The sequence below is a fragment of the Cervus canadensis genome, chromosome 22 (assembly GCF_019320065.1).
Source record: "Cervus canadensis isolate Bull #8, Minnesota chromosome 22, ASM1932006v1, whole genome shotgun sequence".
NCBI lineage: Eukaryota > Metazoa > Chordata > Mammalia > Artiodactyla > Cervidae > Cervus > Cervus canadensis.
This window is the reverse complement of record NC_057407.1, coordinates 33498142-33520872: the sequence shown is the minus strand read 5'-3', so window position 1 is coordinate 33520872 and position 22731 is coordinate 33498142. Positions and strand designations below refer to the sequence as shown.

The 22731-nt window shown below is 38.8% G+C and overlaps 1 protein-coding gene across 11 annotated transcripts in view; it reads right to left on the bottom strand.

Moving 5' to 3' along the window:
* Nucleotides 1–11080, bottom strand: part of CHL1 (cell adhesion molecule L1 like) — a 223156-nt gene extending 212076 nt beyond the window's left edge. For 4 of the 11 annotated variants that reach the window (XM_043442802.1, XM_043442813.1, XM_043442812.1 and 1 more), the window contains exon 1: nt 9503–9734. The gene's annotated coding sequence lies outside the window, so the exon portion shown is untranslated. Of the gene's footprint in view, nt 1–8423; nt 8610–9129; nt 9227–9468; nt 9735–11061 lie in introns of those variants that run through there. The other 7 variants (XM_043442804.1, XM_043442811.1, XM_043442803.1 and 4 more) reach the window with 5 other exon arrangements.
* Nucleotides 11081–22731: the final 11651 nt, after the last annotated feature.

The following is a 22731-nucleotide window of genomic DNA, read 5'->3' as shown; positions in this document are numbered from 1 at the left end:
GGCCCTTGACAAAGACCATAGTTAGAGAATCCTGCTTATCCCAGGGTGCCGGTACCATGGGCATTGCCCAGGTGGGAAATGAAGTCCAAGAGTGAAGAGAATGGCTATGTAATGAACTGAATGTGTGTCTCTTCCAAATTCATATGTTGAAACCCTAATCTCAATGAAAAGCTATTTGGAGGTGTTGCATTTGCAAGGGAATTAGATCATGAGGGTGGGGCCCTCATGAATGTGATTAGTCCCCTTATAAAAGGGATACTGGAGAACTCTTGAACTCTTTTTTTCATTCTCACCAGGAAGGTATAATGAGAAGTCAGCAGTCTGCAAATCAGAAGAAGGCTTTCATGAGAACCAGACCATGCTGGAATCCTGATATCAGGCTTCCAGTCCCCAGAACTGTGAGAAACAAATTTCTACTGCTTACAAACCTCCCCTTCTGCGGTACTTTGTTACAGTAGTCTTGACTAAGATGGGGTGTTGAGGGGTCTGCTGGACTCAAAGGCAGCACAGTGTAGTAGTTAAAAGCTTGAGGCTGGAGATTAGATACTTTTGAGTTGGAGTACTGGCTTAGCCACTTCCAAGTCATGTTGTGTGACCCTGGACAAGGACACCCTATGTCTGTGACACTCAGCATTAAATGAATATTATCATAACAGTAACTTCTTCAAAACACTGATGCAGAGATTATAAAATACATCATAAACATTTAGTAAGGGACAGGTAATTTAACTGCTTGCCTGGCATAGCTTCAGTTCTGTCTCTAGCACAAAGCAGTTATTCAATAAAAGCCTTTAATGTTGGTCACTGTCAATATTTCATAGCATACCCAATAAATCAATCATTTAATCAGTCAATGTATAATGGAATTAAGGAAGCTATAAAAAAAATTGAATCTCCTTATCTTTGGGTAGGGTTATATTCAACCTTGAACAGAAAACTGGTGAATTTTTCAGTATTTCCCCTAGACTCTTTGCATCCCTCAGCTTATATGTTAACTCTGAATTTGCTTTTTAAAAACAAATCAGTTATACAATATTTCTCTTTTCTTTCAAAGAAAGAAATTTAAAAGCCATAGAGTGTATTAGTTACATATGACGGTATCTGCACTTTTAATCTGGCTTCACCACTGCCCAGCCCACTATTCAACCTTATTTCAGTTTTTTTCCTCTATAAAATGAGCTAACAACCTATCCCTTTTTGTCTGCCCCGTTATTGAAAACGTCAAATTAGATATGGGAAAATTCTGTCAAAACCTTAAAGTACTCAAATAATGATTTTTTTAAATAGAAATATGCAGCAGTAATCTTCTAAATGAATGTAAATGCTGTGTTGAATGTCAAGGGTCTCAGAAAAGGTCAATACTTGTCTTCCCCTTGAACCTTTGCACAGGAGATGTGTTTTTCTTTGAACACATCAATATGTAAGACATCCCATAGTAAGCTGATATCCTGTCACATCACTTTCTTTAGTGGTCTTCTACACAGTAACAAACTAAATTCACAGTCGGCTCTAATAGCAACAAATCATTAAAAATCTCCAAAATTTTCTCACCAATTTACTTTCTATTACTTTGGAAATATGTTCCTTAGCCAGGGTAAATACAAATTTCTCATATCAGGATGCTACCAATATACCCCTTATCTAGTTCCTCATCTTCTTTATCCTGATAACACTGCATCACAGAGAGGGAGCCCTTCAGAGATCCAAATATCCAGGTCACAATGACTTTAGGCTATCAGAGTATTATCTGAGGGTATCTCCACTTCTTGGGCACATCTATAATCCCTAGGGTTAAAATCACCACTTACAGCAAAAGCTTTTGTTAGAGAGGAACCTCTGTTAAAAATGCAAACCTGTTACCAAAAAAGCTAGAATCCATTCTTTGCATTAGTCACTGTGCTTTACAGCTTTCTCTTGGAAGACAGAGATAATTCAAGGGAAAGGGTAAGTTGGTTTTGAAGTTTGAAGCTTCAGCTGAAACCCACTTCTGGCCATAAGCATGCCCACCTGGGGCAAAGAAGGAAGATCAGAGGAAGGAATAACAAAGGGGAAGAGAAAATGATGGCCTTGAATGCAGATTTCAGGATTCTCCCTTTTGTCCCGCTTTTGGCAGTTCGGGTTTTCTTCTCCCCCCTTATACAGGTTCTATAAATGTGAAGCCTTCAGGGTGTGCTGGATATTCTTCAGTAGCTCTCCAGATTCATATTTACTCTCCACCTTCCTCCAGGCTGCTCTGTGCAGAGGGAACCAACTGCAGCAGATCATTTGGACCAGGTTCCTTTGTCCTCTGATTGCTGATGGGTACGGCCACTGGGAGGAAGCAGGAGATCTTGGGGTAGGAGAAGACCAGTGTCCTGCGACTTGACAATGGCTATGTTTCTCTAAAACCACAGGTTCTGTCGGCAACCTTCCCCAGAGCTATGGCCCACTTCTTTCAGTGACTTCTTTCTCCTGTCATGCCTCTAGACTAAGGGCAGTGAGAGCCCAGGGTTGCCTCAGCAGCCTTCCTTGTTGGCTGGCCTCAACTCTGCCCCAAAAGATGTGGTTGGTCTCTTCTTTAAACTCCCTTCAATTGCCCCATTTGGGTACCACTTATATACAAGAAAAAAAAATCAAGTGAAAGCAAGAGAGTGCCAACTTTTACCCAGAGGAGATTAAAAAAAAACTCTGGGTCCTTTAACACTGCCAAGGGAACATGCTACCCTGTTCTAGGGGATGGTACCCTGCTACTAGGGCATTCAAGTCCAATACTGCAAGATCATCATGTTTCTCAAGATAAGTCAGAAATACGAATTTTATGTGAAATCCCTGGCTTTAAAATATTGGCTTAAGTATTTTCTAAATATGTCTTAGGCCAAAGAAAACACATATGTAGGCTGGGTTCAGTCCAAGGGACATAGGGCTGGATCTAAAATAGACTACAGTGCCTCTTAAAAAAAAAAAAAATCTGCTTTTCCTTATAATGCAGAATTATATCAAGAAACATAGAAATTCTCATCTATACAACTCTTTCCTACACAATTAATTAATCTAAAAACAATAACTTTCTCTCCCTCATTTGAAATCTCATTGCAAAAGCTGAGAACTATCTGGAACCCAAAAGTGACATGAATCTTGATATCTAGGATTGTTCTAAATATATGAATCTAATCAAATCACGTAGTTTCTGCATGGCCCTCTCCATTCATCCGCAAAATCAGGATAATGACTTTTTCCTACCATCTTCACAGGGACACTTGGCTGAAAAATGAAATAATACATAGTAAATGAAAAGCACATTTGAGCTCTTTGGAGAATAAAGTGCTGTATAAACCAAAGGGATTAGTAAGAAAAACCTCAGAGGTTTGTCAGAGCTTTTCTTCTTCTCCAACCTCATTTCATGATGCCAAGGTAACTGTAAGTCAATGCCTCAGGCCAGCACAATGTTATAGAAGACCTCCCCAAATCTAAGGCTGTGGTTCTCAACTCTGACATTACTATTTCACCGGAGTTTTTAAAAAATCCACATGCCTGTTCACCACTTCCAAGAATTCTTACTTAATTTATCTGGGTTGGCAGTTTTTAAAAAGTTCTCTAGATGATTCTCATTTCAGTCAAGCCTGAAAACTACTACCCAGGATTTGTCAAACATGTGAAACTATCACTACCTGCATATGTACATCTAATTGATGTAGGTATCAACAATGTTCCATGATTTTAGTAGTAACATGATGTGCTGCGCCGTGCTGTGCTGAGTAGCTCAGTTATGTCTGACTCTTTGCCCGCCAGGCTCCTCTGTCCACGGGGATTCTCCAGGCAAGAATACTAGAGTGGGTTGCCATACCTTCTTCCAGGGGATCTTCCCAATCCAGGGATCAAACTCAGGTCTCCCGAGTTTGAGAGATTCTTTACCAGCTGAGCCATCAATAAGTTCACACTTATTCATATACATAGACACACTCGTGTCTATCTTTTATCCATTCACACACTGAGCATGGAATAAAAATTATTATAATAAAAAAGCGAGAATTTATTGAGTGCTTAATGCATTCTAGTAAGTTGTCTACATAGATTGCTGCATATAACGCTCATAATAACACACATGAGCTGGGTACGGATTTGTTGTTGTTTTTCAGTCACTAAGCCATGTCCAAATCTGTGCATGCCAGGCTCCTCTGTCCTCCACTGTCTCCTGAGGTTGTTCAGTTTCGTGTCCACTGAGTCAGTGAGGCCATCTAACCATCTCATTCTCTGCCACCCCCTTCTCCTTTTGCCTTCCTAGCATCAGGGTCTTTTCCCATGAGTTGGCCTTTCGCATCATGTGGCCAAAGTATTGGAGTTTCAGCTTCAGCAACAGTCCTTCCAATGAATATTCAGAGTTGATTTCCTTTAGGACTGACTGGTTTGGGTATAGATAGTACGCCACATCTCCATAGACGAAATCAGTTTCAGGGAGGTTAAAATGACTTGCTCAGGACCACGCATTGAGGAATTAACAGAACTGGATTGGGAACCCTGGCAGCCTGACTCTTGTAGCCATGATATTTATGTAATAACTACCACACCCTGTTTGCTTCCCATTGTGACAGAACCTGTAGTGTTTAAAAGATAAGTAAAATGAAGCATGTGGCCTCAAAAAGATTCTGCCATCTGATAAGGGAATTGTGATGCAGACTAAACTTCATAGGTTAAACAGGAAATTGGTACACTGTCGTCCCTGGAATTAGGGAGAGGTGGATTGGAAGATGGGCAATGCCTGGCTTTACTAAGCTTCTACTTCACAACTATAGAGGAAATGAGATGTACTCAGACGTCTGAAGAGGGAATGTAATAAGACCACCAGGAAAAAAAAAATCCCTGGTCAAAGAACAGACTGCATTTATGTATTAGCCATTCAGCACATTTACTATTCTTATCAACTCCTGGAATCACTTGGATTGAATGTTTATGCCTCCCTAAATTTACCAAATTATCATCTCAACCAGCAAATCACAACTTCTGAAGAATTCACCACAGTTCAAAATTTATTTCTGATTCTTACTGAAAAATTGTACACAAACACAACTGTAACACACATGTACACACACACACAAACACACACACACATACGCCTAATGTGATTTCCAAAGAGGTAAACAAGTTGCAATTTTTGGTAGTAATAAACTAATGTGAAAATTAAGTAAAAATTTTTACAGAAAAAAATTTAAAAACTGAAAACAATATTCTTTTTGTACTTTTATTATCTAAACACAATGGGAAGGTAAGCAAGACCATTTTTTCAATCCACAATACATAAAATCTCAATTAGTTATGGTCTATTTGTGCACTGACTAAAAACATTCGTTAACAAAACAGAATTTTCTAGTTTACTGGATAAATATACCAGGAGAAATTGCAGAATAATGTTAGGTTGCCAAGCAACCGCTGCTCCACTCCCTCATTCATCAAGCTTCTTATTCCAGTGCTAGAGAATTCCAACCAATTTGTTTCTTGGGAAAATTATAGTGACTTTCAGTAACACAATAACACTTTTATTCTCAGAAGATAAACTTAGATGTTCTTTTGATCAAAGGGATGTGTTAATTCATTATTCTCTACATGGTGCTAATGAGAAAGCTATAATTAACCAACTACACTATTGCGACACACATAAAATAAACTGCAGTAATTAGTAATGTTTAAGGTGTTAACCAGCCTCCAAAATTAGAAAATACAGAATCTTTCCCCCAACAAAGATGCAGAGAAAGGAGAAATCACCATAGCTAATTAAACTGAGGATTGTTTCCATTCCCCAGCCTCCTCCCCCGCAAAAGTGGGGAGAGGCACAGGATCTCCAAAATGTGAGAGATTCCATTTTAAAAGCAGAGAAAATGGCTCAGTGCCAAAATTTACCTGTAGGTAGACATAAATGCTGGAGAATAATGTAATCTTTTCTTTGAAAGAATGCTTAGCACAATATTTTTCCAAGAATGAATAGGAAGAATATTATGCTTTCACTCATTAGCTGTGTTAACTTAGCATATTGTATGTAAATCACCATAATAATTGCATTCTCTTCAGACTGAATCAGTTAGTTAGAGTGAAGCTGTAATCAAAATGCTCATAATTGAAAATACAGTATTCTTGGTCTCGTTTTGAAAAAATAACAAGGAACACTGATTGAATCAAATAATACAGTACATCACTGAAAATAGCCTTGGTACAGAGATACGTTGTTTCTCTAGATTATACCTTAGCACGTCAATTAGCTCCCCAAATCTGGATTTGTCATGGTTTTTTACTGTTACCCTTTGTCTTCAGCCTAACTTCAGCTTTCCAGGTGCAAAATCTAAGATTGACTTTTTAGACTTTTTTTTTTTTTTTTAGGGAAAATATAAAATAGTAAAAAGCTAAATTTTGTTTCTAAAATATATTAGACACTATGGCACTGCTGGCTGTCATAAATCAAAGGGCAAAATAATTTCCAATAAATGGAACATTTAATGCCAATGCTCCTGGGAAAGAATATGTAAATGATCACATGAATTTCAGGCAAGCTGTCACAGTAATTCCTCAAGGTACCCTTTAAAGATGACATATTCACTATGAAGAAGAGGGCATTGGTTGTCTTGCAAAAGTCAAACTTGAAGCAATACTCTACTATATGAACTAATACAGGGCTTCCTGACATTCATTTCTTCAAATCTAATGCCATTAGCCACGTTCTATGACTTAATTTTCTTTTATTAGATAAAAATTAGTAGAATCTGAAATCTGCCTTAAATCATTACTTTTAAATTTCCCCATAAAAAAATGAGTCTGTCTAAAATATTTTGAAAAGCAAATTTGGGTCAAACAATCTTCAATCTTCAAAGATTTCAGAAGCTAATTATAAAAACCAAGCTCCAATCCAGCAAATATTTTCCTAGGTGAGTTCTATTTTGTAAAAGTCATAAGAAGCTTTGTGATGGTGACATCTGTCTGGTTTCACTTGCTTGAGAGCCATCAAAATATGCCAATATTCTAAAAAGCAACTAATTTTTAAATGAATTTAATACTAGTTCATTTAAGGAGATGGATTCACTTTAAGGTAATAAATATAGTATGTGCAATATCAAATTCTAGCAGACCTGTAATTAGGTAAAGGGGACATTAACTTCCTCATTACTGGGTATGTTGGAGCACCTATACAACCAAGAGCAGTAATAAACATCCATAGCCTTATCTTTAAAGAAAAGGACCCATTAGGTGCAACAGAGAACAATCTGGAAAACATACATTAATCATCACAGTCCCGAACTTCTGCAGTGAAGAGTAGAAACACTTCTGGAAAGAGATTTTCATGAACTGTGGTAGCCAGTACTCTTACCTGCCCAGAAATAACCGTTTGTCTCCATTTATTCACTGACAATATTCAAGAGTTTGTGAGAAATGGTTATACACTATGTGCTCTGCCATTATTGGAGGGAAATCCACAGCAATACTTAAGGCCATAAAATAGAAATCCCCATTATACACTAGACTCTAGAACCAAGTTAAATTTTGAAAGTCACAGGGTGATCCATCGTAAAAATAATGAAATTAAGACAAAGCCAACTGCAACATTAGCAGATGACAGAGGAAACATTTTTACACACAAAGCAGGGAAGTCAACAATTTTTTGTTCTCTTGTTACTAAAAGTTTCCCTAAACAGCTTTCTAAGCTTCTTTCTCCATCCAGTTGGTTAATTTATGTCTTCCAATCTGCTGGAAATCAAAGCTTTGTAGAAGATGGACTGGACAGTAATACTAATGTCAATCGATGGTCTCCAAAATTAGAAATCAGTATTTCGCCTTCAGTAAAAATGCAGAGAAAAGAGAAGACGCCTGATCTACTTCAATTGAGGATTAATTTATAATAACAGAAACGGGGTCAGCAACCATAACTTTAGTGTTGATTACGCATCAGACGCTGAGCTAAACTGTTTACCGGAATGATCTCACTCTACTTGCTCAAAAACCCGAAAGGAAGGTATTGATACCATCCCTATTATTTAAAAGGGGAAACTGAGGCACGGGGTAAACGACTCGCCCAGAACCACACATCTCAGAGCTACGAGCCCACGTCAGCGCAGCGAGACACTCTGCCTTGCCCGAGCCCAGGTGGCTCACCAGTTGCCCACCTCCGCGCGCACGCGCAAACGCGCCCCCCACCTCGGGCGTTCCGTGAGCGCGCCACCGCGCACGCGCATGCCCTGGCACCACTTGCCAGCTCTGGGGACTCTCTGGGAGCCGCCCCCCACCCACCCCGGCGGAGCTGAACCCCGGCGCCCACTCGCGTTTGGCTGAACCCGAGTCTTCCTCCGCGCCTTGTCGCCCTGCTGTCACTACACACCTGCCTTCAGTAGCTCACCTACTACCCCTTCGCCGCCCGCCCTCCGGCTGACAGCCTGACCACCCAAGGATGCCACTCGGGGTGTGGGTACCTGAGCCCTCGCGGTGGCGGCTTCTTCAGCCCCTGGCTTTTCGCAGGAATTCCTCAGTCCGGCCCCCGGCTGAGAAAGTGAGGCTCGCGGTGAGCAAGAGTGGGAATGAAGGGGCTGGCTGGCGTTCCCCAGCCTCCCGGCTCCAGTCCCAGCTCTCCAGATTAATCACTTTCTCCCCGCTCCCCCCAACCCCCACGCGCACACTCACTCAAAAAAAGGAGGGAGGGAGAGAGGCACAAAGAGGAAGAAGGGGCCATCCGTGACTGGCATCTCTAGCTCCCCCAGCTCCGCTACCAGGGAGCCATGGCAACCACGCCCCCGACCTGCCCCCTCATCCCCTCGGTGGTCTGGGGAGGTGGAGCCCCTAACCCTCCCGGGTTTCTCGTCCCCCACCCCCGCCCCACCAACCCAGGTGTCCAAAATCTCCCTTTTCAAGCTGACGGCGCGTCTCAAACCCCACCGGCATGTGTAATCGTCCCTTGAGAGTGGGAGCAAGACAGTGGGGCGGCGGTGTTGGCGCCCTACGACCCAAGAGATGGTAGGGGGCAGGGAAGAGTCACGCCAGGACTGACCCTCAAACCCAGCTGGACTTCGCAGCCCCCACCCGGGTGAGGCTGGAATCTCCAGGAGGGTCTGGAATCCTCTCCAAAGGGTAGCAAGAGATGCAGGTAAGGGAGGCTGGAGAAAAGACAGAGAGTCAACCTACCTACCCGTGACCAGGAGGAGAAAGTGGGAGCAGGATTCGAGGAGCCGCTTTGCTCCGTCCGACCGACCAGAACCTCTTGAATCCAGCCTCAGCCACCAGGGGGCGGGGCTGGGAAAGGGGGTGTCTCTAACTGGCCGAAGGCTGGGGGACCCTCGGACCACCCTACTTTGTGCAATGACGGAGCCCTGAGTACGCACCATCACCGACCCACCAGGGGTTGAATCCCGCTGGAGCAAACCCATTATCCTCCTTCGGTCTCGCTCAAAGAGTTGCGGAGCTCCCCGGGGCTAACAAGACAAGCACATCAACCACCGCCCCCACCCCCCACCCCCGGCACACCTGAGTCGCTCCCAGCACCAGATCCGTTCTGTACCTTCCTTCGAGGAAACCGCTCCTTCAAGCTGGCTTGGAGCGGGAGAAGGGCGTGGAAATCCAGCAGCTCCCGGCGAATGCACGGGAGTTTCTCGCCGGCAGCTCCCAGCCGATCTGCACGCGGGTCTGCCCGCGGAGAGGCCGCCGCGCCCCTCCCACCGCCGGCAGTGGCCGCGAGGACGCGGACCTGTTCTGGCTTGCTCTCGGATCCACACCCTCCCCGCAGAGGGAGGCTCGCGCAGCTCCTCTCTGCGGTGGTTCTGCCCACCCACCCCACACCCACGCCGCTTATTCCCCCTCCCTTTCCTCCCTCCCTTGGGACAGGGAGAGTTACAGGCTTAAGACTTTTATTTCATGGTGAAAAGCAAGGGACGAAGCCCAAACTTTGCTCGCCATTTTCCACGTCTATGGTTAAAAGAGGGAGGATCGTTGCCCCTTTTATCTGCAAAAGAGAAATTTTAAAGTCCATCTGCCTCCTGATAGCTCCACTCAGTACATACTCCAGACACAGGTCGCCAGTCTGGTTTTCTCCCAGAGCTACATGTTGAAAGGGTGTGGTGCCATGGACCTTTTTTTTTTTTTTTTCCTTTTTGCTCTCATTACTCATTTAGAGGCGTGATGAGGCTTGCTATTTAATTTACAAATGATGCTACTTCCGTAAACTGGCAAATTATTGGTATTTGAATGTATGCACCTTCTTCTGTTACCATTTTTTAATTGTCCTATTACTTATGATCAATAATTTTATCATATTGTTCCCTAACATCTTTTCCTACTTATTCTGTATTAATCAATTATAAAATAGAAAAAAGTCTTGGGTGCTTATTTCCACTACAAAAGGCCACTTCTGTTGCCTTGTCAATTCCCCCCAAAAATGCAATTTTTATTTGAAGATTCCAAAATTAATCTGGGAAAATTACAATCTCTGCAGTATAAAGTGATTTTTATACCCCTTTCGTTTTTTCCCTCACCATAATCGTATTTTCCAAAAATTTCACACAATACCACTTTTTAAAAAATTTTGTTGAATTTAAGTTCTCTTTGATGGTTAGAGAATCATTGACTTCTAAGTTTTACTCTACTAAGGCAGTGAGATTGACCTTACAGTCTGGTTTTGTCCATTGAACAATGAGGGCATTTAGAGATGTGAGCCCCCCTCAGAGTTGGATGCCGCTATAGTGAGCAGCAAGGGGAAGGCAACTCAGGATTCTGCTTCAGAAGCAACTGAATCAAATATTTTGCAAATGAATAAATGGACTTTTAAATTTTAATCATTGCTAACCTTTGAGCCCCAATTCTGTCAGTTCATGTGTGGGCAAGGCTCTTACTGACTGTGTGGCAAATTGCAAATGCAAGTGAGGGCAGGATTTGTCCTGAGTTTAAACTGAACTGCTGGAGTAATTTCTTTGCCTGAGGCATCATTATTCACATGGCATGTTTTCTAAAGTAGAAACAAAGATATAATATTGAATAAAATTCCGACAGGGAAAGTACTGTATCTGTAAGAAAACATTTCAGAGGTCAAGAAGACAGAAAGCCAAATTGATCTCCTGAGTATACCTTCTTGTAAGCATCTGCTGAGCAGAAGACTCAGAACTCCATCCTGGTCAAAGCAATAGAGTGCTGAAACCTATTGCTCTTCTTAGCTTTATGGTGTGTTTGCTTGACATCTGGATCCCTATTTAAAAAAAAAAAAAAAAAGTTTGTTGAGCACCTACTAATTACCATTGTTCTAGGAGAGAGACTACAGTGGAAAATTCTACAGGCAAGGCTAGTTGCTTGTTTTTAAATTAACTACCCAAAGATATATAAGAGAATAGCAAGGCATGATACCTGAAACAAGAAGATGATGTGTCAGTTCTTAAACATGAGTTTTTCTTATAAGGGGAAAAAACATGATTCTGCTTGTAAATCAGGAAATAGCCCAAGAGTAAACCTATGGCTTAAGGACAAACATTGAGTCCTCATGTACACAAAAAACTTTACCCCAGGCAAGTACATTTTAAGAAAGAAGTGAGGGGGAGAGGGAAAAGGTAGACTAGGGAAAAGGAAGGAAGGGAGGGAGGAAGGAAGACAGGCAAATGATTAACCAAGAAAGGAAAATAGGATTTGAGAGAAAGAAAGCATTTTATCCAACTAAAGGAAGTTTGTTTGTTGTTTGTTTTTTAAGGAATTCAAAATGGAAGCAGTGACTTAAACTTCCACATCCAAGAAGCACTTCATAGTTATTACCTCCAAGGATAATTTCATATTTTTAATACATGTTCAAGGACAGGCAACCAATTCAGGCTTTCCCATCCCAAGAAACTTACAGATCTACTGCCTCTGCTTCTAGAAAGACTGGAACCTGACACCAGAAGGCAGCCTTCATCCTGAATGGATGTTTGCTGAAGATACCTTCTGCTGCTGCTCTGAAATCCTCTCTTGGCTCCCATTCTCCGGTCTGACACTCTATTCAGCACATTTCTCACTCTACAAACAATCCTCATCTATCAGCCGTCACACCTTTGCATGTGGGTGCCGGAGAGAGACTGGATACTTATGTCACATGAAAATGTGATTGCATTAGCCTTGAAAGGTGTGAATTTCTTGCTCACAATTGAGCAAGATTGTGTAAAATAAAATTTCAGCTATCAAATCACAAATGCAGGGGAGAAAAGGAGTTCTTTCATGAACAGGAGCAGAAGGTGAGAGAGATAGGCTGGTCATCTGGAAAAAAGAGAAAGGATATTAAAAGCTGGGGTATTTTTCAGCTTTTACTGCTGATTTACTACCTACCCTCAGCCTGAACCATCATTTGGTATCATTCCCAGAGTAGGGCCATTGAAGGAATATTGGCTCTTGGCAAAGGCTAGTAGCTAGTGATATGGCATCATTCCTAGAAAAATTGTTTAGCAGAAGAGCTATAGTTTTGGAAATGGTATTTCAGTCTAGCAGTTCAGAATAGTCACAGATCGACAGAGGTTTTCCAGCCAACTGCTGTAATAAAGGAAAGCACGATGTTTCCACTGAGGGATAAACCCTCAAAGGCAACCTTGGAAGTACAAAGCAGCCACCTTCAGCTTAGACATTAATAAAGCAAAAGAAGACCACATTAACTCTGAGGAGTTAAAATGACAAGAGTCGATACTCCTTTAACTTATCCTTTAATGTGAGAACAAAAGGACATGTATTAAAAATCAAAGGGCAATAATTCTGGAACAAATAAAAAGGTAAAATCTTGTATTTCATGCTGTGGATCATTAATATGTGTGATTCACCCTTAGGAAGTCATCGGACCAGATACTTTCATTGGATTTTAATAGGACTAAGTAATTTTATGGTCATTAATAACACTATACTTTTATAGCTAAAACATTGCTTATATCTTGTCAAATTTCAGGCTTCAAGGCATTTGTTGATTTCTTGTGGAGATCAGAAGATTTCCTGTCCTCCAGTTAGAAACACCTTACTGTCAATTATGGCTGGCTTAATTTCATATTGGTGATTCATTCCAAAGTCCTAGGCAACCAAGTTTTATCTCAAAAACCTGTGAACTGGGGTATATAGGAGGAATTCACATTTATTGGGGGAAAAGCCTGATATTTGGGGAAGATGAGAATTTCATCTGAATCTGTACTCCAAACATAGTATAAAATCTTTTCAATCTGGTAAGGACCTCAGCTAACATATTCTTCTACAGCTTCTTTTTATACTTGGGTAAGGCTCAGAAATTTTCTCAAGGTGGTACAATGGGATGAGTGGCCTAGAAAATATTTTTTAAAATCTCCTCGCTTTTAATCTTGTATCATTTTAGAATGTGACAAGCCATTGCCATTCTGGAAGATAATTTATTCCAATTTTGCTACAGCAAACAAAATGTATGCTAAATAATGAGATAATGAGTGATGCAGAAGAATAAGGACTGATCATTACAGGAAACATAATTCAGCTGAAGTAAAGGACTTAGCTTATCTTTTTCATCTATTCTGTCCAGTTGGTTTTGGCCAATAAGTTTTACTGCCGTCTATATGAAGTAACCGTGTTAGAGAAAAAGGAGAGAACTAGTGGGTCTTCTGAATATAAGACATTATGTATGGCAGGATGTTTACTCCCCTCTCTCCTTGTGCCTCACCCCTCAAATCTATTCTTTTTTTTTTTAATTCCTGGTCACATGGCCACCCATTAAAAGACTGTATTTCCCAGTTTCCCTCATGACAAAGTGTAAACCGAAGACTAGGTTCTCACTAAAAGGATATAAAGAGAAATGTAGTTGGCAATTTCCAGGTCATCGACTTAAAAATAATCTAGATACTTTTAGCTCTTTTCCCTTCTAGCTAGGCTGCAGTGGTTAAAGGCTTACATTGAAGATGACAAAAAAGCATCCAGCAACCTGAATTCCTGATGACTCTGTAAATCAGAACCCGCTTATTACCATGAACTGACTTTATCACTTCTTTGAGCCAGTGTCTTCTGGGGTCTCTGTATTATATTTATTTAGCCTTTCTCCTAAGTAATACAACTGTTATCTCAATCTTCAGAGCAGTAAAGTAAAATAAGAATGGAGGGTACAGTAGATACTGCTTTTTTTTTTTATTTCCCTGCATTTATCTGCATTAATATGGCTCAACCAGTGCTAGGGAATAACATCCCCCTATGTTTATTTAGCTGAGTGGAGGCTCAGGCCAGTGCTTCCTCTCTACCTCTGGTCCAGGTGATACAGTCAAGACCAACCAACATTTTCCATCCCTCTGCTCAGAGCAATGAAAGACAGATTCAAAAGGAGTCAATCAGAAACATATCTTGGACTTACTCTGAACAACTGGGACAAAAACTGATGATTCCTCAGCAGGTCTGATGTAAGTGAGGCTGCTTCTTATCAACACTTAGAGCATGCCTGAGGATAAACGCACCACGGAGGAAAGAAAAGGAGAGAGACAGATACTTGATATTCTTATTTGAAGACCTTGATCTTCAAATAAGCTCAAAGTTCAATGTTTATTAAAAGCTGAAACTGGAATAAATCTCAATTTGTAGCTAGGTGAATGGAAAAAAAAATTTTTACATAAAGTAATTTGCATTGGTTTCCTGTATCTTGTGATCAGAATCATTTTTTTTCACTATAAATGCCCAAGTAAGATTATTATCTTGGGATAAGTTGTTTAGTAAAAGGGATGTGCATGGCAAAAGTCTCCTTTTCATGACATTACCTATCTGGTTGGCAATGACACCTTGAAATACTCTATCTAAAGGATTTCACTCTATATCTCAGTTCAGCAGGAAAGAACAAAGTGATCTAATAATGATGCCTGACATTAATATTATACAAGAAGTGATTCTTATGTTCCATAGGTATTTGTCAGCCTTGTTTTAAGGCATTCTTAAAATTTGACATAAATCTAGATATATGGAGGCCTTACTTTTTAAAAAAAATTGTGATATAATAGTACATTCTTTGGGGGCACATTTTTCACTCTTTAAAAGAGAGCCCTAGACCAATTAGTCTTCCCCGTATAGTGTTTAGGGGCCATAACTCATGCTTTCAATTGACTTTTTTCCTGCAAAATAAACAAATTAATTAGCAGAGATGTGTCTAAAGCACAAACTGCTGTTAATAGCATGTGTTTTACTGTGTTACAAACCATAATGCAATTATTTAGTCATTGCATTGGATTTATTTTCTTTCAGGGGTTAAATGAGACTTATCAATCTATCTTTTCATGTTGTTTTCAGAACATGATAAACAGACAAACTCAATAAGGCATTCTAAACTCTATTCCACAGAACAGTAGGCCCACAGCAAGAATTCTGAATCCCCTGTTTGTATTGACATGAAAGATCTACCTTAGTGTATGGGCATTAGTTCTTCTATCTTCTGCTACATAGCAGAATTATACTCAGTAAGTTTAAGGATGTCCATAAATTTGGACCCAGGATTTCCACTTCAATGACTCTATACAATTTAAATAACTTAAAACACAGGATATTTACTGTCTTTCTCACTCAGGTAGTTTTTTGCCATCTCATACTAAAACACTTAAGGGCACATAACTATAGGCATGAGTAATACATATAAGTATTACATAACATATTGCCCATGTTTCCTTCAAACAAGCAAAACTTACTGGCTTACTTCTTTTTCCTATTGCTTAGTCTATACACTAATACAAATGTGAAACACATTTAAAATTTTTCCTATCTCATATAAAGAAACCATCTTAAAAGTTTCCTAAAATTAAGTAGATTTTGATATCTCAAATATACATAAAGGAGGAAATTTGATGATGAAAATCTGAAATATTCCAGGGTCCCTAAAATATTCTGGTGCAATATCCAGAGAAAATATATAGGATCTGACAAGTACAATGAATATATGCAATGTAGAAAATAGAAAACAAACACAAGGCCCAATTCCAGTTAAAAACCTTGATAATATTTTTTGCTAATGAAAAAACAATACAAAAAAAAGTAAAGCTTAAATATAATTGCATTACCCAATTTTAGGACAGATGCCACTTTAGAGGTCATTAATTCATGCAACCATTTCAGAAAAGTATAATTCATCATGTGTTATTACATTGGGCATCTCAGATGGTGCTAGTGGTAAAGAACATGGCTGCCAAGGCAGGAGATGCGGGTTCACTCCCTGGGTCATGCAAATCCCCTGGAGAAGGAAATGGCAACCCAGTCCATATTTTTGCCTGGGAAATCCCATGAACAGAGGAGCCTGGTGGGCTATAGTCCACGGGGTTGCAAAGAGTCAGAAACGACTGAAGCAACTTAGCATGCACATTATTATATTAATAAATAATAAAATCAGCAATTATACTCAATAAGTTTAAGGATGTCCATAAACTTGGACCCAGGACTTCTGCTTCTATGACTCTATAGCATGTAAATAACTTGAAATATAGGCAACTCAATATGCCCATAAATATTCAGTGATAGAATTAATTATAAATAGAGGAGAACATAGTTACTAGGTTGAATCATATGAAACTGTCCCTACACCAATCCTGCAATGATGGTGATTTCATGTTGTTCAACCTAATAGATTATTCTGCAACCCTATGATGATTAAACAGTGTTCTAAAATTGTGTTTTTAAAGATTTGTAATATAAGAAATTCTTTTCAATGTAAAGTTGTGGAATTCTAGTTAGGGTTCCTTTCAGGACCAACCCTCTTATAGATAAAAACTATAATGTATGGATAGAATGTAAACATAATGCCTGAAAACACTGGAAAGTTTCCCCAAACAGGCAGATACTGGAAAGGGTAGACGCTGGAGGAAGGAGACAGCACTGGATGAGTGTCCTGTTTTATACCTTTTCACCAGAGGGCAGGACTCAGTCTGTCCATACTAAGTGGATAAAATAAGGAAAGAAAAATTACAGACTTACTGGCTTAAAGAAGGACAGATTTTGCATAGCCAGACTGACTGGAAAATGAAAGGGAAAAACCCATCAAGGAGAAAGTCAAAGGAAGAGTCCTAAATTCTGTGTATAAACACTGCCCAGCCTCTGGCAATCCTCTGAAATATGCATTAGTAGGACAGTCTCCAAACAGCTCTGTTGAGGCTAAAAGAACTGAACTGAGATTTCAACCATCTACTGCAAAAGGGACTCTCATTTGATCTCAGCCACATTTTACTGCCTTCTAAGAAAAATAGAAATCGATATTATTTGGAGAACATACAGAATCCAGAATATCTACAATGCTCAAAAAACAATCCAGAGCTACTGAATATTTGATAAATATATGTGAACTCTACTCAAAGACAATGGAGTTCAATCCTGAGGTGATAGACACTGGACTTAGTGGACAACGAATTTAAAACCCAATTATATTTATATTCATACTCAAGGAAATAAAAGAAGATATTCTCAAAATGAATATGAAGCTGGGAAATATAAACAGATGAATAGAATCTTGTAAAAGAGAACAAAAAGGAAATTCTTGATTTGAAAAAATCTAATAGCTGAAATTCAAAATTTTCATTTAGCTTAATAACAATTTGAAGGTAACAATAAAGAGTCAATGAACTATAATGGAAACTTTCCAACCTCATCAATAGAAATTTTCCAACTTCAAAGGCAAAAAAAATTGGAGGGGGAAAATTACTACAGCTTCAAAATACTTAATATGTGTATAATTGGAGTCCCCCCAAAAGAGAGAAAGATGAAGCGTAATAATAAATAAGAAATAATGGTAACAAAAGTTTGCCAAGTATTATAAAAGCCAGAAATGTATAGATTCAAGAAATTCAGCCCCATAGCAGAATAAGCACAAAAAAAGCCCCACCTAGGCAACACAGTAATTAAACTGCTAAAAAAAATAAATAAATAAAGATTAAAAGAGAACCTTAAAAGAAGACAGAGAGAAAAGCAACACATTACATACAATAGCAAATTAATAATGCTAACGGAAAAAAAAGCAAAACTAGAAGTCTAGATCCCGTGAAAATGTTCTTCCAGTATGAAGGCAAGATAAGGATAGTTCCAGATAAAAGAAAACTAAAAAGAGTTATCACCCTCAGAACTGCCTTACAAGAAGTGTTAAAAGTAGTTATTAAGGCTGAAGGGAAATGATAACAGATGAAGTAAGATCTTTAGGAAGAAATAAAGAATCTGGAAAGGGAAATATGTGAGTAAAAATAAAAGACTGTTTTTTTTCTTTCAATTTACTTAAAGTATATGTGACTGTTTAAACTAAAAGCCCTAGCTCTTACTTCTAATAAAACAGATAATGCTCCCAGCTAAAGAGAAAATGGTGGGCTTCCCGCGTGGCCCAGTGGCAAAGAACACGCCTGTCAATGTGGAAGACACGGGAGACGCGGGTTTGATCCCTGAGTTAGGAAGACTCCTGGAGAAGGAAATGGCAACCCACTCCAGCCTGGAAGGCTACAGTCCACAGGGCTGCAAAGAATCGGACACAAGTGAACACACAGTGCACACACACACACACACACACACACGAGAAAAGGCACATATCACATGTACATACAACCATAAAGATGGTTCAATAATTTATATTTCCTGAATAAAATTCTAGCATCTTTCATAATGTAGATTTCATCCAGAATTTATTATTAGCACAACTACAGAAGCCTGCAGAGATTTTACAGAAAGATCAGCTCAATTAGATAAAAATGAGAATCTTCTTTTCAGATCTAAATTTTGCATCATTATCTCTCTAGGAAGAGGTCATTAAATTATGATTTAGTCACAGAGCTGTTTACTGATTAGAATGCAGAACACTTAATCATTTGCATTTGAAATGAAGTGGAATATATATAGATAATCCACTTTAAAATGAAAGAGCTTAAAATTTATCTAAATTTGAATGAATAGGTTAAGAGGAAGTACGAAATAACTCTCTGCTCAATATAGTGTTATTTGTACTATATAGGCTTAAAGAAAATCTGGCTTTGGTGGAAACAGCTAGGGCTGATTAACTGACAAAAGTCTTACACCCAAGGTAATCAACAACAATTCTTAGATACCAAACAAGTTTTCTTTGCTTCATCCAATGAAAAATGAATTTGGGAGCAACTTTTGTTTTTGTTTCTCAAAATTAGACTGATGTTTATTCCAGGACCAGATACAATTATCATGAACAAAAGAAAAGTATTCTCAATATTTCATCCAGTATTTTATCATGTCTTTTCTTTCATACAACAGTTGGATATCATGAGCAGAGATATTTTTAATTTTTCATAATTATCTAAAATCAGAAATTATAAAACATCATGTATAATGCAACTTCGAGTTTTCAAGGCACTGGTAAGTATTAAGAGTCCAGTTAAAGAAGAGGATATGATAGAATAAATAAAAGTTTGTTTTATATTCCCAAACTTTTTTATTTATAAAGTAAATATTTGGAGGATACCATGTTTTTAACACAAATAAAAATACCATAAATCTAATGTAATCCAAATGCAATTTTCCACTAAATGCTACGGAAATAAATTGCAAATAAAGTTTCTATAAACTGATATTAACTAGTAGCCTAATCATGTCTTTAATTCATGCACCCACTCCAAAATTTAGATATAGTGAAAATATAAAATGCTCACCAAGATATCTACTGAACTGTAATAATAATTTTTGAAAAACTTAAAATGCTATTGAAATATTTTTATTTTGATAATAAGTTAACAAGTTTACTAGGGATGAATTGCAAAGCCTTTCTGACTGATTCTTACTCAAAGTATTTAAATGTTAAATTCTGTTGCCAGATTTTGAAGGTGATAGCTGGCCATTAACTTCTCTGAAAGTTAGTGAATAAAGCAAGGCATATGTTCCAGACTTGACGAATTACACACATCCATTATAACATCTAGAAAAGAAAGGCATTCCCATGCCAACCTTCAACCCTCAACAAGAATTTATTCAAGCCATAACTCCACACTGATGACAGAGCAAACCAACATAAAATGGGGACTTTACCAAAGGAATTGTTTATAGCGGGGTCAGAAGAGGTTTCCCGTAAAACGCTGTAGAAGCCCAACTGTTTTGTTCTATTTTATCCTTACCGTAATAAACTCCTATCCTTTAAGTTATAGAATTTTCTCACCATCATGTGATCTTAAATGTAAGGTGAAACACGCCCTTGTTGGAGTTATCTCAAAGAGGGAAAATAAAAGATGTTCTCTGAAACGGTGACTATGGTTTTTGTTCATATCCTTTGGCAAATGAATTATCCTCCTTGGGAATTGGTAGTTAAATGGAATTCTGGCTGTGGGGAGCATCACCAAGTTGTGCTTACTTCCATCAAGTAGGTGTAATCTTGTATACTTGTTGAAGATGGATGACTTTGTTTGTGCTTTTGATTCCCCAGAGACTGGATTTTAGTAAAAGGATACAGAAAGTGTTGTTAAATGGGATATCTATGGTGCATGTTAAAGTCAGAAAAAAAAGTATGTAATAAGATCAGAAAAATAAAGAGCCTTAAACACGAGCAAACATTGCTTCCCTAAGTAAGCAGGAGTAACACAGAGAGAGAAAAAGGGAAAATGTAAATCGTATAGTATTACATACTAAAAGTGCTTCACCTAGAAAACACATTCGATATGTTTATGTCATATTTCTTGAGAAATAAATAACCCTATCAATAAAATATGTGGTATTCTAGGGTCAAAGCAGTAAAGTGAACATTCAGAGTTTAAAGGGAATTGGAAATTAGACACAGGCTCATAACTGATAACCAGATGCATTTGTGAACCTTATACTTTGAGAGCATTTCAGAGGCCCTTCAAGTGAAGAATACGGTAAAACTGTTTAATGATACCACTGTTCATATACATAATCTTAGGAAAAATAAAGAGCCTGTAAAGTTACTGAATTATCATCCAACGCATACATATGTAATCTGCATATGGTAAACATGAAAAACAGCTAATTTTCCAATACTTTGGAATAAATGGAACTTCAGTATGTTTTACAGACCACCTTGAGTATCTTAGAGAAGCAATAGTTCCTTTTTGTATCTAAATTTGGAGAGCTTCACTCCCTGCCTTCATAACAGCCTAATCCTTACCAAGTGATACCCTGTGGAGATGTTCAGGATCTGCTATGATGGGGATTCCTTTCATCTCAAATGTAACTGTGATAGCCCTGCTGCTTGCAGGATACTCAGGAAGTGAATACAAGGGGAGCATCCTGCTAGGAGCTCGAAAGCACAGGCAGTAGCCTCATCACTTTGTCAGGCCAATGCCAAGCCTCCAAAAACAAAGGGATCTTTCCTTTTAGAAGGACAAAGAACTCATGCCAGGTGAAATGCAGTCCCTAAGGCTGACTTGTCTTCCCTCCATGCATCACTGTGGTTATAGTCCAATTTGTCCAAGTAGGCATTTCATTAAGGCCCTTGGTAAGTACTGGCTTATCGTAGTAACTGGCCAAATTTAAAAACAAATATATTCTATTCTGAGAGGTAAACAATTTAAAATAGCTCCTGGGTGTTTACAATCACAGTATTTGATCAAAACAACAGAACCACCAAAGTGGAGCCAAATAAGATGTTTCCATCTAAATTGATATTTTCTCACGATGGGAAAAATAGGGATGATGCTCATATATAAGCATAATTCAGCAGAATAATAAAATTCTTAATCATCCTGGAGGCTGTATCTCAGAATTGTAATCAGTTGGTTTTGTTCTCTAATTTTACAGCAGTGGAGATGGCTTAGCTGGTGTCTATCATATTTTTTGTCTTGTGACAAAGTATCCCATGCCTTTTTAATGATAAATTTGCCTTGATTTAATAGTACTGAAAGTAACCAAGGGACAAAATAACAAAATTAATCTATCTTCATAAAATAAAATGATTCAAATATTCCTAAAGCATTTGCTTTGAAGAAGTTATATTTCAATAAATGATCAAGTATTTGCTGAATACCTATTATGTACTAAAAATAAAAACTTTGAAATAATATACAGTTCATCCTTATTCCACATGGGGCAATGCAATGGGGATAAACTATATAATTGACCTTTATAAGTGTCATGCATACAGGAATAGGGGATAATTGTAAGATTTTAAATTATTTTAAAACATTGATTCCAGGGACTTACCTAGTGGTCCAGTGGCTAAGACTCCATGTTCCCAATGCAGGGGGCCTGGTTTCAATCCTTGGTCAGGGAACTAGATCCCACATGCAAAAACTGGGAAAAAAAATCCTGCATTTCACAACCAAAGATCCCACATGTTGCAACTAAGACCCGGTGCAGCCAAATAATTAATAAATATTAAAAATCAATACTATTAAATTATTCCTCTATTCAAACATCTTTGCAACCACATGGACTGTAACCTGCCAGGCTCCTCTGTCCATGGGATTTCCCAGGCAAGAATACTGAAGCAGGTTGCCATTTCCTTCTCCAGGAGATCTTCCCGACCCAGGGATCGAACACAAAGTCTCCTGCTTGGCAAGTGGATTCTTTACCACTGAGTCACGAGGAAAGCTTGAGATGGTAATATATAATAAATTAACTATTCCTTTCCTCCTTTTACATTTCATAGAACTGCAAAATAGAAGTTTGGTAGGCCACAAGGCAGAGACTACAAAGGTCAATCACTACTCTATTCTCCGTTTGTTCCTTGCATACAATTGAATTGGTTTTCCCAGGATCTCTTTCATCTGGATGGAATCATTCAACTGAATTCTGGTCAGTGGAATATGGATGGAAGAAATACGCACCACTTCCAAGGATGGCCATAAAACAATCAAGTTTTTCCTCTCTTGCTCTATG